This window comes from Asparagus officinalis, chromosome 3 (genome assembly GCF_001876935.1).
Source record: "Asparagus officinalis chromosome 3, Aspof.V1, whole genome shotgun sequence".
In the NCBI taxonomy this organism is placed as follows: Eukaryota; Viridiplantae; Streptophyta; class Magnoliopsida; order Asparagales; family Asparagaceae; genus Asparagus; species Asparagus officinalis.
Genome location: NC_033796.1, coordinates 62,506,730 through 62,527,266, shown reverse-complemented (window position 1 = coordinate 62,527,266; position 20,537 = coordinate 62,506,730).

The following is a 20,537-nucleotide window of genomic DNA, read 5'->3' as shown; positions in this document are numbered from 1 at the left end:
TACATTTGCTATAGATGAATGGCAGGCTACAGACAAACACAATCATAATTACACTGTCAATTTACGAGGGACACAATGTGCATGCACTTTCAATATGCCACAATTGCAAAAATTGCCATGTTCGCATGTTATAGCCGTTTTGTCCAAGCAATTGGGGGTGCAAATACTTCATATTATATGTACACTTTTGAATGGTTTCAATCAAGCCACTATTGAGATTCATACAAGCAGTGTTTCCATCCCATTGTAAATAGTAGTTACTGACCATACTATAACGGGCCGCATGTGTTACCCCCTGAATATAATAAACAAGCCGGACATTTGTGATTAGTACGCATAAAAAGTACGATAGATGAAGGAGCTCTAAAGAAAAATAGGTATGGATATTGCTGATAATCGGGCCATAATAGATCTCATTGTCCTACCAATCCGAATAGATAGCAATTTATGGGTACAATTTATTTAATTTATAAATTCTATGTAATTTATAAGTCAATGCATACTCCTGTATTCTGTAATTTACTTTTGACACATTTTATCATATATCATAATAACTGACACATTTTAGCTTTATATGTGTAGATATTTACAGTATGCAGGGGGGACCATTGACATATGTGGTCTTATATGACCAAAATCGACATCGATCCGCGAAGATAGTCTCAGGGGAGGTAAATTTATTATTATTATTTTCAATCATTTTAAATTTTTTATTTTATTACTATTATGTGATCATTTAACTTGTTTAATATATGTGGGCCCCGATTATTACTATTGTTGATCATACTCGTGCACATTCAGGTTGGGATTTGATGGATCCACATGTCCAATATTATGTTCATCAAGTAGTTTTTTTTTGAATGTTCACGAATAAAATGAGTAAGACTTGATTGGCCTCTCTTGATGGCATTGTTTGAACGATGGAGGCCCAAGGCAAATATATTCCATATGCATCAAGGAGAGTCAGCTATTACTCTGTAGGATGCAGGGGTTTTACTTGGCCTTAAAGTGGATGTAGATGCTCTTACGAGTACCAATGACTTCAACTGGAGAGGAGTGTGTGAACAATTACTGGGTCAAGCTCCTAATATGAAGGGTGGTAAGATCAAGCTCAAGTGGTTACGAAATAATTACATGAATGTATCGATCGATGCAACTGATGAGATCGTCAAGACATATGCCCGTGCGTATATACTCCATATGATCGGTATCGTTTTGTTACCGGATTCAACTAAGGATTTAGTGCATGTTAGATGGTTGTCACTTCTTGAGGATCTTGAGAAGTGTGGAGGATTATCTTGGGGAAGTGCAGTGCCTCTTTATAGGGAGATGACAAAAGTGTCATTCGTGCAAAATAAAGAATTCAAAGAATGCCTCACTTTGTTGCAAATATGGTTATGGGAGCGATGATATTTGGGAACACCAGGTTTGAGGGAGACCCGCATTCTCGATGGTTAGATTCTATTAGGATGCATGTATATTAGTTTTTAACATTTATGATTACATGTAATTTTATATATTTATTTCAATCTATATTAAATTTTTATATATCAGATAGATGGAATGTTTCCAGATATTGGCAAACCTCCCCAAATGGTCATGAAAACTTTTACATGAATGAGCTTGATCAAATGGATGATGAACATGTATAAAATCATAATATCTAACTATATTCAAGCAATACATCATATGTTACTGATATGTAAAATTTCATAATTTTCTTCACAGGTCAAGTGGATGCCCTATGAACTAGTTTTAGCTTCACTATCAGATATTTGTAGAGATGGTGAAGATATATGGCGTGCCCAAGCACTAATTATATGTTTTAAGATTGTCGAAATGCACGTGCCTAATCGTGTGATTCGACAATTTGGATTAAAATAACATATTCCAGATCCTGTAGAAAAAATAGAGTGAAATACCTAAAAAGGAGCACATCATCAAAATTGAGAGGTAATTCGTCAAGCTCACATTGAGAATTGGAAGTTGAGGGAGGATGCTGTAGTGATAAAGAGAGCTGACACACCAGAAATAGTTGTGTACTTACGTTGGTATTGGGGGATTACTCACTGATGGATATTTCAGGAGAATAAAGCACCTAAGGAGTACACACCGAGAAGTCAAGTTAAGAGAGAGTTGGTAAGTAGATAGGCAAGATGTACAATTATTTTGTGATTATTATTTTTATTATCATCCAATTGCTAATAAGTTTCTTCCGCTTTTTATCTTATAGGTACAAGAACTCGATGAGGTTGCTGATGCGGCATAAACATGTACCAAAAAGGTTGCAAGTGCACAACCGTGTCAAGTTATAGTATTTAAGATATCGATCCCACGAGGAAGGTGTTTTGTAGGAGAAAATATAAAATCGGTTCTTATGTTGTGTGCGTGACAAATAGAATTGATGAGTGAATGTGATTGTGAAGAGATTGAGATAGTGAAAATGGTGTGTAAATAGGTGCAAAGTGTAAGTGAGAGTGGATTTGAAAAAGAATGAGTATGATCAATAAGGTGAGAAGAAAAAAAATGAATAAAATCAAGAAACAAATAAAAAAAAAAATCAAGAATGAAGAACAAAATTCTTGAATAAAAGAAAATGCAAGAACTTAAAGATAGTGGATTCAATTATAGATATGGGTAATCTAAAATTGAACCCACTTCTTAGAAAAAGGTGATTCCCTAAAGGGTTCTAGCCTAAAAGCGAATCAAACAAAATAAAAATAAACAAAAAGAAAAACTAAATCCAAGAGGGTTCTAGCCTCAAGGTGAATAGTATAAGAAATTAAAATCTAACTATAAAATAAATTGCAAAATCTAAACTATAAAATAAAATTACAAGAATTAAATGTAAGAAAATAAATCTACTCTATAAGCATGAAATAAATCTAAGGCAAGAGGGTTCTAGCCTCTTGGCTATTTAACAAGAAAATAAAATCTAAACTACAAGCATAGAAATAAATCTACACTAATAAGCAATAAAAAAGGAAATAAAAGAGAAATACAAACCTTCAAATAATTCTCCATCTTCATCTTCATCTTCATCATCCAACAAAGAGAAGAAGAGAAAATTTTAAAATGGTGAAAAAATTATTATTGTTAATTGCAACAAAAAGTTACAATTTTGGAAGGTCTTCTCAATTAAGAGTAGCCCTCCTCTCCAAAAGGAGTTTACAAAAATTTTCACACTCTTAACCCCTTACTCTCTACCCCTATTTATAGTAATCTTCAATGAATATGAGCCATTGGATTTGTCTTGAGCCCCAAGAAACAATCTCACCTTTGAATTTGGTTTTTGTTCTTCTCTAGTCCACTCTTCATTTGATTTTCCAAGGCCCAATCTTCAATTGATTTTCCAAGTTAAATCTGCAGCCCACACCATTATATCCGGTCCACATTGATTTTCTTGTGAACATCCAAGCATGTCCAATGTAAATTAAGTTTTGAATTTCCAAGCCCAAGCAATAAATGCAAGTCCGACCTAAGTAAATATCTTCTTCAGTCCGGTCTTTATGCAGCAAGTTCGGTCCTAGGCATCATTTGATTTTGCAAATCAAAATTGAATGGCTGAAGAAGTTTTGGAAGACCGGCCCATAGACTTCATTTGATTTTCCGTTTCATTTTCTCCATCAAAGGCTCATTCATTTGATTTTCTTCACCAATCAAGTCCGGTTATCATCTTTGGGTTCAGCTGCAGCAATCTGTCCAATTCACCACATTTCATTTGTGAAAATCTCCGGCCCAAGCCAAGTCCGGTCTTCAACTTGATTTTTATGATCTGTAAACAAAATCTTTGCATACTTCATCCCAACTATTTGCATCCATGTCCACATTTGATTTTGAAATTCCAAGCCTCTACAACCAAGTCCAGCAGTCCGGTTCTATTGGCTTTTTGCTTCAATGTGCTTCTAAAATGCTACAAAAATAGAGAAGAGAGATTTTGAGGGGTTTTTACATTTAATAATATTTATTTATATTTCCATTCATTTATGTGCAAACTAATCTAACAATAATTATTAATGGTATATTTATTCATGTAAAATAGATAATGAGGGTATAAAATTATAATAAAATGTGATTATCAAATACCCCCACATCTAAACTTTTGCTAGTCCTCTAGCAAAGAAAATAAAAAGAAAATCCTAACTCACTTTCGCAGGAATCGCGGTTGTATTTAGCGTATACAACAAGCCTTTGAACCCCTAGGTTACCCTAGTGGACGAGTTATAGTCTCGTGAGGGTTTGAAGTGAATATACTCACAAAATTCGGTCAACTTACCAAATTAAAAAAGTCAGTAAATAACTAAATTCACTTGATAACTTTTAGATAATCTAATTGGAGCCAGTTATCACTCAAGAAAATATTTTTATATATAACTCTAAGGTATATTTTCAAGAAAATCTTCTTATTGTAGTAATACAAAACCAAGCCAAACTTAGAAATTTAATTTAAAAGTTTTGAAAAGAACATGCCAACTCTTTGTTTTAAATAATTTTCAAGTTGCTTGATTTAAAATATTTTCCAAGATCATATATACAACTATAAAACATTTAAAAAAAATTCTTTTTTTAACTCTTTCATCCTTGGTGATTTTTTTCTACTTTAACGGGCTTTCTAAGTGACATTTTAACGTCTTTCATCCTTGGTGATTTTTTTCTACTTTAACGGGCTTTCTAAGTGACATTTTAACGAGTTTTGGGCTAATGGATCTCAACCCAAATGGGCTTAGGTCATTAAGTATGAAAATACTCCTTGGGCTTAATTACTCGGTCAGCTTAGGCTTAATAAGATAGAATCACCTTGAATTAAAGAGTTTTTTTTTTCTTTTTGGTGCCCATTTTTCGCACTCTTCTTTTGCAATTTTTTTTGTATATGTATATATATTTTGAAAATATGTAAATCAGACACTTTGAAAAAATTTCATTATTTTAAATAAAAGTCCAAGTTAAGGCTTAAGTAAAGTATACTACTTTGAAAATCATTTCTTAAGAAATTTATTTAGAGTTATCATAAAAAGTGAACTTAAGTAAATAACCAACTAGGGATTAGAAAATTTCAAATTTATCAAATGAATCAATTATTACATAACTCTATTAATTTGGCAAGTGACGATATTTTTATAAATTTTTTTTAAAGAAAAAGGGAAAAAAGAAAAAATAACTAATTCTCACCCCCACACCTAAATTTTGCATTGTCCTCAATGCAAACTCTATGATGCATAAAGTAAAGCAGATAAGAAGTAAATCACTTATATTTGGTCCGCTGATAAAAATCTGTAATTACCTTTGGTCTGAGGAGGATGAAAACAAAAATTTATTCTTCTTTCTTTTTTTTCTTTTTTTTTTCTCTTTTTTTTCTTTTTTTTCCCTTTTTTTTGAAAACTAAACAAGAAACTCTCACGTGAGAGAAGAATAAATTCTTTTTATTATTCTGAAAAAAACAAAATAAACAATGTAGAATGAACTATTCAACATGAAGAGTTCCTGTTCTACATTGAATCCTACCTTATTGCTGAAAATTCTCCCACAGATTTTAAACAATTTCAACATGATATACTCAACAATGTACTAAAATTCTAAGCATTCCATTGGTGTCATGCGTTTTGTATTTCTTAATGAACTTAGACTCTTGTACTATGAAGTTTTGTTTTCTAACAACCAATTCTTCTGTGAAGTTCTGAAAATTTGGTCGTTGATTATTCTCCAAGAATCTAAGTTCATCAAGAAAGAGTTCTTCAAAATTTAATTCAAAGCAGCACATGTTTAACACAGTTTTATTATTCTCAAGGACCTGATCTGCTTCTTCTAAAAATTCTAACTCTTCAATAAAAATTTCCTCAAAACTCAAATCGGACTCTTCTTCTTCTTCTTCTTCTTCTTCTTCTTCTTCTTCTTCTTCTGATCTTTCCTGAATGTAGTTTATTTCTAGAGGCTGATTATTTGGTTGGTCTCCTGGATTACAAATGTTGAGATCAGCAGTCAAATTCCCAAATGACAGCTTCATTTGACCAGTTCTACAGTTGATGAGAGCATTAGAAGTGGCTAAGAACGGTCGTCCTAAGATGACAGGTGTCTGTCCTTTGGGATTGGAAACAGACTGTGTTTCCAAGACTACAAAATCTACTAGAAAAATAAAATCTCCAACCTTAATCAGAACATCCTCTAACTCACCCATAGGGACCTTAACAGATCTATCAGCCAACTGTAAGGTGCATTTGGTTGGGTTCAGTACACCTAGACCCAATTGCTGATAGACTGAATATGGAAGCAAATTTGTTATCCTTCTTGTTTTGATGATGTCTAACAAACAATTTATTACTAATGTTGTTTGTCTAGTGTTTGTGCATTCCTATGTTTTGTAGACAAACAACGTTGTTGGAGGATGGATGGATTCTGATATTGGCGGCTAAAAAGACTTTCTTTGGGACATTTATTCTCCTCTTCTTAGTACACAATTCTTTTAAAAATTTAGCATAAGATGGAATTTGTTCAATTACATCTAAGAGAGGAATGTTGACCTTAACCTGCTTGAATGTTTCTAGGATCTTCTCCTCCTGAGGAGAGTGTTTCCTAGACCTGAGTCTATCTGGGAAGGGAGCAACCGGTCTAAACCTATCAAAAGCAGGCTCAGGTTCGGGTTCAGGTTCTTGGTCATCTGAGGGGAGTGATTGTTGAATAGATTCATCAGAAGGAGAAGGAGAAGGAATTTGTACAGGATCAAGAGTTTGACTTGGCGGAGTTCTCACTTGATTATCGACCTGTCTACCTGACCGAAGTGAATGGATTGCATTCACTTGAGCTTCATAGGATGAACTGCATCCTGTGTTATTAGGGTTGACCACGGGTTGACTCGGAAATTTTCCTTTCTCTCTTTCACTCACGGCACTAGCTAGTTGACCAAGTTGGGATTCTAATCTAGCTATAGCTTGAGTGTTGGAGTTGAGCATTTGTCCGGTTGATTGCATGAAGGAATTCAACGTGCTAGATGTTTGAGTCAACATATTCGTGGTTTGAGTAGAGGCCTTAATTATGGTTTCTAAACCCCTTTCCAAGACATTGAGACGTTTATCTTGATCTGGATTGTGAGGAGTTTGAATTACAGCTTGATGAGGAGGAGACTGATTTTGATACGGCAGATTGGGTTGTTGAAATTGTGAATGAGAATTGAATGGAACTGTGTTTCCCCTAGGAAAATGTTGGGTCGAAGCGGGAGTGAAATTTTGAGTTCCGGGAGAATTTCCTAGATTCCATGCAAAGTTGGGATGATTTCTCCAACCTGGATTGTAGGTTGGAGAAAATGGATCATTTCTAGGGTGCTGGAATGCAGCGTTCATCTGTTCTAATGAATGATTGTTTCCTAAGAGAGGGCATTCCTCTGAAACGTGGGTAGGAGACTGACAATTATGACATCCTGGGAAAGAAACATGATTGAGTTGAGCTGGAGCTCGTTCCTTAATTTCTAAGGCTTCTAACCTCCGCAGAATTGTCGCCATCTTCGCTTCAGAAGCAATGTTTGACTCCAAGGAAAGACCACTAGACTTAGAATGGGGAACTGATGAAACCCTGTCATCGCACTGTTCCCATTGCATTGTTTTTTCAGAAAGACTCTCCAAAAACTCCCAAGCTTCATCAGCATTTTTCCTCATAAAATCCCCGTGGCACATTGATTCTAAGGAAGTTTTTGCAGAATAATCTAATCCCTCATAAATTATTTGGCACAATCGCCATTTCTCTAAACCGTGATGAGGACATTGGATGAGAAGATCTTTAAATCGGTCAAAATACTTCCAAAAAGGTTCTCCCGGGATAATTTTAAAGTTTTGAATGCTGTTCCTAAGCTTTACCGTTTTATGAATAGGAAAAAATTTCTTAAGAAAAACGGTGACAAATTCATCCCAAGTTGAGATGGAATTTGTTGGTAAGCTGTACAGCCATTTTTTAGCTTTATCCTTAAGAGCAAATGGAATAAATCTAAGCTTAACCGCATCTTCATTTAATTCTCTCATTTTAATCATAATACACAGAGGCAGAAACATGATTGATTTGAGCTGGAGCTCGTTCCTTAATTTCTAAAGCTTCTAACCTTCGCAGAATCGTCGCCATTTTCGCTTCAGAAGCAATGTTTGACTCCAAGGAAAGACCACTAGACTTAGAATGGGGAACTGATGAAACCCTGTCATCACAGTGTTCCCATTGCATTGTTTTTTCAGAAAGACTCTCTAGAAATTCCCAAGCTTCGTCGGCATTTTTCCTCATAAAACTCCCAAGCTTCATCAGCATTTTTCCTCATAAAATCCCCGTGGCACATTGATTCTAAGGAAGTTTTTGCAGAATAATCTAATCCCTCATAAATTATTTGGCACAATCGCCATTTTTCTAAACCGTGATGAGGACATTGGATGAGAAGATCTTTAAATCAGTCAAAATACTTCCAAAAAGGTTCTCCCGGGATAATTTTAAAGTTTTGAATGTTGTTCCTAAGCTTTACCGTTTTATGAATAGGAAAAAATTTCTTAAGAAAAACGGTGACAAATTCATCCCAAGTTGAGATGGAATTTGTTGGTAAGCTGTACAGCTATTTTTTAGCTTTATCCTTAAGAGCAAATGGAATAAATCTAAGCTTAATCGCATCTTCGGTTAATTCTCTCATTTTAATCATAATACATACTTCCTCAAATTCCAAAATAAAAATATATGCATCTTCTGTTTCATTACCAAGGAATTTGGGAAGCATGTTTATATATTGCGGTCTAAGCTCAAAATTTATTCCATTTGTTTCGGAGAGCCTAATGCACGAGGGGATTATATTCCTAATGGGATAGCACATATCATGAAGAATGGGTGGATTATGATGCTCCATTTCTATGATTGGTTCAAAGCGAATTAATCGACGTGTATTATCCCTAATCCACTGTTGCATACACCAAAATATTTCTTTTTATTTTTTTATTTTTTTTATATTTTTTTATATATTTTTTTAAAAGAAAAGAAAGAAAATTAGTTTTTTTATGAGAAGATAAAGAAAAAGAAAAATCCTACTAAAACAAATCAAAGCAATCACTTTTCAATCACTTTAATTCTAGGGTTTAGCCTAACTCAACTAGACCAGCTTCTAACCAAAAACTCCTACAGTGAAAAGATTAAAGTTTTACTCAGGTAGTTTGCCAGGTAAGGATAGTACTAGAGGATGATCAAAGATTAATTAAGTACCTCTTTCCTTGCGGAGCGCTTTACGCAACCCCTAAACCTTGCCTTAGACACCAACTAATCTGAGAAAACTTAAACCGGTTCACTTAAGAATTTCTTGTTCCTTATTGAGCTCGAATCCTTAGGGGCCAACGTCTAATGAGTTTTATTAGGCTTGGGTGGTGTAGTGAGGAATTAGTGATTTTTGGGCTAAGGAAAGGGTGATGAAATCCCTCACCTTATCTTGATTATGGGGTTTTGCCCTTAAAGATATTTTTAAGTGTGTGCCAAATCAAGATGCTCAAATCACTTGGTGAATTCCTACTATCAATATGTAATGCAACCCTATGAATTAAAAGAAACTAAAAAAGATGGAAAAGAAAAATCTTTTTTTAATTAGGGTTAACAATCAAACAAATGAGAAGGGGGGATTTGTTTGAATTTATTATCTTGTTAGTAAATATCAAAGTAGATGGATGAATTTTATTATGGTTAACAAAAAATAAAATCCTTTTTTTTAAGTCCTAATTGTCTCTAATTGTGAAGAAGTAGCTAAAGGGTGAAATTAAAAACTAGAAAGAGGACTTACCCGAAAGCAAATCTTCAAATCCTAGCTCTCCAATCCGCGATCTTCAAGCTCCAAGCGTTTCCTTCACAAAAAAAAACACACAAGTTAAAGAACCAAAATAATTAAAACCTACTTAAGCACCTTCCCCGGCAACGGCGCTAAAAACTTGATGCGGCATAAACATGTACCAAAAATGTTGCAAGTGCACAACCGTGTCAAGTTATAGTATTTAAGATATCGATCCCACGAGGAAGGTGTTTTGTAGGAGAAAATATAAAATCGGTTCTTATGTTGTGTGCGTGACAAATAGAATTAATGAGTGAATGTGATTGTGAAGAGATTGAGATAGTGAAAATGGTGTGTAAATAGGTGCAAAGTGTAAGTGAGAGTGGATTTGAAAAAGAAAGAGTATGATCAATAAGGTGAGAAGAAAAAAAATGAATAAAATCTAGAAACAAATAAAAAAAAATCAAGAATGAAGAACAAAATTCTTGAATAAAAGAAAATGCAAGAACTTAAAGATAGTGGATTCAATTATAGATATGGGTAATCTAAAATTGAACCCACTTCTTAGAAAAGGATGATTCCCTAGAGGGTTCTAGCCTAAAGGCAAATCAAATAAAATAAAAATAAACAAAAAGAAAAACTAAACCCAAGAGAGTTCTAGCCTCAAGGTGAATAGAATAAGAAATTAAAATCTAACTACAAAATAAATTACAAAATCTAAACTACAAAATAAAATTGCAAGAATTAAATACAAGAAAATAAATCTACTCTATAAGCATGAAATAAATCTAAGGCAAGAGGGTTCTAGCCTCTTGGCTATTTAACAAGAAAATAAAATCTAAACTACAAGCATAGAAATAAATCTACACTAATAAGCAATAAAAAAGGAAATAAAAGAGAAATGCAAACATTCAAATAATTCTCCATCTTCATCTTCATCTTCATCATCCAACAAAGAGAAGAAGAGAAAAATTTAAAGTGGTGAAAAAATTATTATTATTAATTGCAACAAAAAGTTATAATTTTGGAAGGCCTTCTCAATTAAGAGTAGCCCTCCTCTCCAAAAGGAGTTTACAAAAATTTTCACACCCTTAACCCCTCACTCTCTACCCTTATTTATAGTAATCTTCAATGAATATGAGCCATTGGATTTGTCTTGAGCCCCAAGCAACAATCTCCACCTTTGAATTTGGTTTTTGTTCTTCTCTAGTCCACTCTTCATTTGATTTTCCAAGGCCCAATCTTCAATTGATTTTCCAAGCAAGTCCAATGTAAATTAAGTTTTGATTTTCCAAATTAAATCTGCAGCCCACACCATTATATCCGGTCCACATTAATTTTATTGTGAACATCCAAGCATGTCCAATGTAAATTAAGTTTTGAATTTCCAAGCCCAAGCAATAAATGCAAGTCCGGCCCAAGTAAATATCTTCTTCAGTCCGGTCTTTATGCAGCAGGTCCGGTCCTAGGCATCATTTGATTTTGCAAATCAAAATTAAATGGCTGAAGAAGTTTTGGAAGACCGGCCCATAGACTTCATTTGATTTTCCATTTGATTTTCTCCATCAAAGGCCCATTCATTTGATTTTCTTCACCAATCAAGTCCGGTTATCATCTTTGGGTTCAGCTGCAGCAATCTGTCCAATTCACCACATTTCATTTGTGAAAATCTCCGGCCCAAGCCAAGTCCGGTCTTCAACTTGATTTTTATGATCTGTAAACAAAATCTTTGCATAAAAGCCCACTTCATTCCAACTATTTGCATTCATGTCCACATTTGATTTTGAAATTCCAAGCCTCTACAACCAAGTCCAGCAGTCCGGTTCTATTGGCTTTTTGCTTCAATGTGCTTCTAAAATGCTACAAAAATAGAGAAGAGAGATTTTGAGGGGTTTTTATATGTAATAATATTTATTTATATTTCCATTCATTTATGTGTAAACTAATCTAACAACAATTATTAATGGTATATTTATTCATGTAAAATAGATAATGAGGGTATAAAATTGTAATAAAATGTGATTATCAAACTTTTATTGTACATGATGCATTGAGATCGACTACCGAGCCAGGGGCGAGGAACATATTCGTTCATATCATAGAAAAGATTCGGTCTGCTCTTAGAAAGACGCATCATACAAATCATGATGGACGTCAAGAACGATTCATAGGGTATAAGCGTCGATGGGTCCGAGGACACATGAGGGCGGGCTCAAGTCGTGCACATGACGAAGCTGGATGTTCACAATAGGCTCAAGCTGAATGTTCACAGCAGGTTCAAGTCGATGAGGATGTCGTGCGCTCACAAGTTTACACACAGCTGTACGATGAGATCATCCAAGCTCATGTTGAAGGCGAACCAGGAAAGGGGAGAGGAAGAATAGGAAGAGCGAGAGGACATAGAGTTTTAAATATTTGCTAAATTTCGATATTGCTTGTTTTATGATGTTTATGTTTGAAATGCTCGTTAGACGCTATGTTTATATTTGGATTTTTAGCAAGTGAATTACATGTTATGTTTTTGTTTGAAATTGTTTATAGATGTAATGTAGATATAAAGATATGTGTTTATTTGTGATTGAAATTTATTATGGATTGATATATGTGTAGCAAGAGAGTTTGTGTTAAAGCTGATAATTTTAGCCGAGGATTATGTTAGCATGAGAGGAGATTTTTCAGCAAGTTTTGTTGTGTATCGCATTGGATATTTATTGCATTAAAATACTAAAGGAATGTGGTCCCATGCACAGAAAGGTATTGTATCAAATACAGTAGACACATCTGGGACCACAAGGAGGTATGGCACAAATCACAGAAAAATGAAAGGGAGACCATCTTTGCAACTCCAATTATATTGTAGCTTCGCATCTTCCATCTTGTAGAGAAGACAACCTACGAGGAAATTTCACCAAAAAGTTAACTTGCAACCTATTTCTCACAATCAACTGCTTCCACATAAATGTGAACAAAGACAAATTAAGGTGATACCAGGGATTATTGTGTGATATGCCCTTCTGATGCTTAAGTCAAGCTTTAGAGCAGATAAGTAATACCTTAGAAAACGCAAAGCCCTTTTAGAGGCTTAGGCAGGAACTTAAGTGACAATCTAGGAGTTTTTGTTTGGTACTTCATGTTTTAGGGTGACTGTTTATGCCACACTTGGAGGCACAACATTTACAGCTCTGGTGGCAGAGAGGAAGGCTAATAGGACACCTAGAGAGGAAGAATTTTGTAAAGAACGTTTCAAAGGTTATCCTTGGTGTTGTACCTAAAATAGATTGGAAACTGAGTTTTGATTCAATCCATTTTGGCCCGATCGACAAGTTTCTTCGCTCATTATTTTGTTTAAACATGCAAACATACCCATTGTTATGTAGTGTAGCTTGCATAAAAGGCACATTCTTGCTTAGGCACTCCTAACACTTTTGTGGGCGGTCTGAGCACTGCTTAGCCCTACACAGACTTTTAAACAAGCACCTAGATTACTTCTAAAAGAATGCAGATAAGCAAAGAAACTGTAGGGTTAGTTGCACTCCCTGAAGAGGAGTTTTTTACGCTCGCGGTGATTATGGCAATATCTCATTGTAATTGAATCAAAGCCCAAGATATTACTGCCTCGCCAGCTTATACTATAATAGCAACTTTGAATTCATGTGGTCATCTTTTTAGGTGCCAAAGTCAAGGGATTGTTATGATTCTTTGATATGAACACTCACTGTTAGGGACTGAGTCACTGTTTCTATCTTGAGCAGTCTGTCTGCCTGTCATGTACCGATCACATGCCACATTGACAGCTCAGCATATTTCAGATCTTCTTTGATATTACGATTTTAAGGTTATATTTTGACCTCACCCTTTTAATGCTATGGTCCAAGGGTTGTGTCTTGACCTCTTTATCATCCTTCTTGTTTGGAAGCCTGCTCTGCAACTTCTCATCATTATGGGGAGCTCAACCGCAATGGCCATTAGCCAACACATATCGAGATACAATTACTTATAAGAGTCCTTGGTCACACAAAGGTCTTTTCTGACAGAGATTGATGCTAGAAGATTGATAGAGATTGATGGTAGATGATTGATCTGTACATCATCTTGTCAATCGGAAAATGTTAATTTTTATCAAAAAACCTTAAGATGTAACTCATGATCACGATTGCTTATGCTAGTAAGTTCCTCTAGGTGTTTGTTTCAAAAAAATTGGCATTTGGGTGGGATTTCAAATTCTAGGATCAAAAAGTAGGATTTTTTGAGTTTTAGAAATCCATAAACTTTGTTTGTTTCAAAACAAATTTTAGAATATTAAATCCCCAAATGATATTTAACTAATATTTTTTAGGATTTGTAAAATCCCACATTTCATAGAGGATGTGGGCTGGATCTCTGACAAAACACATCTATAAAACTGTACTGAAAAACCCGTTAGGGGTGAACGACGGTCGACCGTGGGAATTTCGCGGTCGACCGTGAGAAACTATAGAAACTTATTTTTGGCTCTGGACTTCAGCCAGTCGACCGTGACGGTCGACCGCGAAACTCACTGGACTTCATCCGGTCGATCGTCACGGCGGGGGGGGAGCCTCTGAAAACTATTCTGAGTCTCTGGACTCAAGGCGGTCGACCGTGACGGTCGATCGCAAACAGATACATGACAAAAAACAGGTTTTGATTTTTTCTAAAAATGCTCAATTGATTTCTAAACATTGTGAAACTTTGTAAAATATTTTTAATACTAAAAACAAACTATTTAGAAAAGGAATTTTGCGAATAGGTCCTTATACTTGTGAAAAACAATATTTTGACAAAAACGGTCAAAAGTATAAGTATAAAAACATGTGTGTGATATCCCAATAGCTTCAAATGAAATCTACAACTACTTGCCTACAATCTAGCACTAGAGAGAAAATAAAAACTAGCAAATATCCTCACATAGAATTACATTTCTTTGTGTCTTGATATTGCTTAAAGTTGATGAAGCTTTCACTTGTATATGTTGTTCTTGATTAACATTTGCTTCATCACAGTACCTCCTCCTTCTTTAGATATCTTCGTTGTAGCTCAAATTCCATCCAATCCTCCATATGTGGTACTAACAAGATTGATATATATATAAACTATAATATCACTCAATAAGCAATTAGTATCGATAATGGTGGTTGTAAATCATCATCAAAACATAAGGGCTAACAATCTCTCCCTTTTTGATGATGACAACCAACCATTATATTGGAGCGAAATGAATATAGCTTATAGATAGTAGCTCCCCCTATCTATGAGCTCCCCTTAACTATGTACAACAAATGAGGAGATTTCTCTCCCCCTTTGTCACCATCAAAATAGGGTAAAAGAAGTGGTAAACAAAAAATACATATGATGTGTAACTAATCCAAGCAAACAAACAAAAACTTTTACATAGTGCATAAACCTAAACCATTTCTTATGCGACAAAAATCATCTTCACTAAGAGGCTTGGTAAAGATGTCCGCTAATTGAGATTTAGTGTCAATATAAACAAGGGAAACATCTTGCCTCTTTACATGATCGCGTAAGAAATGATGGCACACATCAATATGCTTGGTTCTAGGGTGCAAAATAGATTTTTTTGAAATATTTATAGCACTAGTGTTATCACAAAAGATTTTTATATTTTGAAAAATTAAATCATAGTCAACTAAACTTTGTTTCATCCATAAAACTTGGGTACAACATAAGCCGGCGGTAATATATTCCGCTTCCGTAGTGGACAAGGCAACATAATTTTGTTTCTTGGAAGCCCAAGAGACAAGATAGTTACCCAAAAATTAACATGTACCACTCGTACTCTTGCGATCTACCTTACATCCGGCAAAGTCAGCATCACAAAAACCATAAAGATTAAAAGAGGTGCTTTTAGGATAAAATAAACCAAGATCAATTGTATTATTGATATATTTAATAATGTGTTTAACCATAATCAAATGGGACGTTTTTGGAGAAGCTTGAAAACGTGCACAAGCACACACACTAAACATGATATCGGGTCTACTAGCGGTAAGATAAAGAAGACTACCTATCATACATCGATAGAGTTTTTGGTCTACATCCTTACCACTATCATCCGCATCAAGCTTAATACTTGTACTCATGGGAGTTGGTGCATGCTTAGAATTCTCCAAACCGAATTTCTTCACCAATTCTCTAGCATACTTTCTTTGAGAAACAAATATACCATCCGTAGTTTGCTTGACTTGGAGCCCGAGAAAGAAAGTAAGCTCCCCCATCATGCTCATCTCAAAATGATCTTGCATAACTTTAGAAAATTCCTTGCATAGAGATTCATTAGTAGCACCAAAAATGATATCATCAACATATATTTAAACTAAAATAAAATTATTTTTCCTTTTTCGCATAAAAAGTGTATTATCAATTTTCCCTTTCGAAAAACCATTTTCAAGAAGAAAACTAGAGAGGCGAGCATACCAAGCTCTAGGAGCTTGTTTTAACCCATATAAAGCTTTTTGAACCCGGTAAACATGATTAGAAAATGAATGATCCATAAAACCGGAGGGTTGCTTAACATATACTTCCTCTTCTATAAAACCATTTAAAAATATACTTTTAACATCCATTTGAAATAAATTGAAACTCTTAAAACTTGCAAATGCTAAAAACATCCTAATAGATTCTAACCTTGCAACCGATGCAAAAGTTTCATCATAGTCCATGCCCTCCTCTTGATTGTATCCTTGGGTAACCAAACGAGCTTTATTTCTTATTACTATGCCATGTTCATCAAGTTTGTTTCTAAAAACCCATCTTATTCCAATCACACTAGCATTGTTAGGTCTAGGAACTAGTTTCCAAATATTATTTCTTTGAAAATTGTTTAGTTCATCATGCATAGCTAAAACCCAAAACTCATCTTTTAAAGCATCATTAATCTTTTTAGGTTCTATTTGAGATAGGAAGGTAACATTACCACACAAACTCATCTTTTAAAGCATCATTAATCTTTTTAGGTTCTATTTGAGATAGGAAGGTAACATTACCACATTCACTCAAAGCCTTTGAGCGAGTTAGAACCCCTTGTGAATGATTCCCTATTATTTGCTTATTTGGATGATTTGGTGCAAATTTCCATGCTTTAGAGAGTTCTTCTTACTCTTGCACTTGAATATTGTTGCTTTCCCCATCCTTTTGAGTATCTATTGAATGTGTTTCATTTAGTTACAAGAATTCCAATCCTCCCTCAACATCATCATCATCTTTCCTAGGCAAACCAACGTGTTTCATTTAGTTACAAGAATTCCAATCCTCCCTCAACATCATCATCATCTTTCCTAGGCAAACCAACTTGTAAACCAATATTACATCTTTCCTAGGCAAACCAACTTGTAAACCAATATTAGTCTCATCAAAAGTAACATTTATAGATTCTTTAACAACTAGAGTTTGTTTGTTGATGACTCTATAAGCCTTACTTCGGGGTGCATATCCTAGGAAAATGCCAACATCAATTTTAGAATCAAATTTATCATGGTAATCTTTTGTATTTAAAATAAAACATTTACAACCAATGATACGAAAATATCCAACGAAAGGGATTTTTCCATAAAAAAGTTCATAAGGAGTTTTCCTAAGCTTTGGTCGAATCAAAATAAGATTTAAAACATGGCAAGTCGTATTGACGGCTTCCGTCCAAAAATATTTAGGTAAATCAAAAGCATTTATCATTGTTCGTGCCATCTCTTGTATGGTGCGATTTTTCCGTTCAACAACACCATTTTGTTGTGGTGTTCTTAGAGTGAAAAATACATGGGTTATACCATGATATGCACAAAAATCATTAAGAAAACTATTTTGAAATTCACCACCATGATCACTTCTAATTTTAACAACTTTCAACTCTTTTTCATTTTCAATTCTTTTGACATAATTTGAAAATTCTTCAAAACATTCATATTTGCTACCAAAAAAGATTGTCCATGTAAAACGAGAGAAATCATCAATGATAACAAAAACATAGTGTTTGCCTCCTAGAGAGGTAACGCACATAGGACCAAAGAGATCAAGATGAAGTAATTGCAAGGGTTTAGAAGTTGATACCTCATTAATAGATTTGAAGATAGACTTAGTTTGTTTACCTTTAGCACAATCTTCACAAATGGTATCCTTGAAGAAATGCAAGTTTGGTAACCCTTTTACAAGATTCTTCTTGGATAATTTGGATATTAACTCTATGTTGGCGTGTCCAAGCCTCTTATGCCAAATCCAAGGGTTTTCATCAACCGCCGCAAGACATTTTACATCTTGATCTATTAGCTCATTCATCTCAAAAATATATACATTAGATTTTCTATTAGCAACAAAAATAATTTTTTCATTTGAGCTAACAATGCACTTATCCGGTTTAAAGGAAATATCAAAACATTTATCACTCAATTGGCTAATGCTAAGAAGATTATGATTTAAACCACTAACCAAATAAACATCTTTTATTACGGGAGAAGGTATCTTACCAATGCATCTAATACCTATGATTTTACCTTTCTCACCTCCACCGAAGGAGACGCTACCTCCTTCAATCCTTGATAGGGTTGCAAATAGTTCTTTGTTGCCCGTTATATGATGTGAGCAACCACTATCAAGGTACCACATCTCTCTACGTCGTGTTCGTGATGTTCCCTACAAGAGTGAGCAACCACTATCAAGGTACCACATCTCTCTACGTCGTGTTCGTGATGTTCCCTACAAGAGATGAATGTGTAGTAACTTTAGGTACCCAAATCTTGGGTCCTTGGTTGTTAGTAAACTTGGTACCTTTAGGTACCCATGTCATTTCATAAAAATCATGATTATCTTTAATCCTACAATGAGTGAAGATATGATAATGTCTCATGTAATATGTGCACACAAAATTTCTCTTGTGTGTAGAAGCATGAGATCTATAAAATCTATTTCTCTCATGGTGATGATGACTAGCATATGCATGAGTAGGTCTAATTCTACCACTTTCAATTTTAAGTTTTTCAATCTTAGATCTTAATTGTTTGTTTTCAAAATCAAGATCCCCTAGTAATTCATATTTTAAAGCAAGAGATGATTGTAGTTGCTCAAGTTTGGAATCACAAGAAATATGCAATTTTTTAAAGGAAGAGTATTCTTTTGTTATTCTTTTAAACTCAATGTTTAACTCTTCTAATGCGGTTGCTAGATCACATTGCATGTAAAAGGATTCACTTTCGGTATCGGATATTACCTCCTTTTCATAAGCCATAAAGCAAATGTTGGGATCATGAATAGCAATCTTTGCTCCTTCTTCATTGCTATCCGAATCGCTTGGTTCGGATTCCTCCCATCCGGCATACATGGCTTTCTTCTTCTTGTATTTCAAATATTTCTCCTTGAGCTTAGGGCAATCTTTGGCAATATGACCCGGTTCATTGCATTTAAAGCATTTTCCTACACGTGAAGAAAATTTATTATTAGATCGGGGATTAAACTTCTTATTCATTTTTATGAGTCTTGATATTCTTCTAGAGAGGTGAGCCACTTCTCTAGAAAAATTAACTTTACTATCTGATGATGAGGAGTTATCACTAGCTCCCTTGAGAGCTATGGTCTTCATTTTTGGTGATGGCTCCTCAATTTCCCGTGGGGGCACTTCCTCTTTGTCCTTCCCTTTGAGCTTTTTCTCATGAACCTTAAGCTTGCCAATAAGGCCATCAAGAGCTAGAGTAGTAAGATCATGAGCCTTCTCTATGACCGTAGCTTTGGGTTCCCATGCCGGAGTCAATGAGTGAAGGATCTTGTAGTTCGTCTCTTGGATAGTCAATTTCTTGTCAAGACCATGCAATTCATTGATGATGTTAGTAAAACGAGAAAACATAGCATCAATGGATTCCTTATGAAGCATTTTAAATAACTCATAGTCATGCATAAGCCCACTAATCTTAGACTCCTTAACTTGGGGGGTTCTTTCATGTGTGATACATAATTTTACCCAAATTTTATGTGCGGTTGCACATGTGGAGACCCTATTGTACTCATTGGGGGAAAGGCCACAAATTAAGGCATTCATGACCTTGGCATTGAGATTAGCTAGGAATCTTTCACCGTCGGTCATGTTGCTAATCTTGGACTTTTCTATATATTTCTTTTCTATGAGCTCTAAAATGTCAAGATCAATGCAACGAAGGTAAATCCTCATTCTAGCCTTTCAATAGGCAAAATTACTACCGGTGAAAAGTGGGGGTCTAGTGGTGGATTATCCCTCAAGCATGTGCACATTCAATGAAGCCTTCATATGATCTTTTCTCTAAGGTGGTTAGACCAAAAACTAATATAGAGACCAAACTCTGATACCAAATGTTGGACCCTAGAGGAGGGGGGGGGGGTGATTAGGGTCTTAAGGCAATAATTGTGCAATAAAAATTAAAACAAGCAATACACCACAAAATAAACAATCAAAGTAAATGAGATAGGGTTAGAAATCATTATCCAAGTAACGCGCGATGTGTTAACGAGGTTCGGTCCGCTAACCTACGTCCCTGCTCCCCACTCTCGAGGAGAATCCACTACACAACCCGGTTTGGAAGCCAAAACTTCTTCTACACAACGATCTCCACAAGATCTCACTACCATATAGTTAATCTCCACAATATCAAGCTCACAACAGTAGTAAATGGTGTAAAATCTCTCTCTTTACAGTAACCCTATGGCAAGGAGAGAGATCACACTTGAAGCTTGGGATGTGAACTTAAAATTAGAGAAAAACAAGATTGAAAGTTCAGCTCTTTTGAAA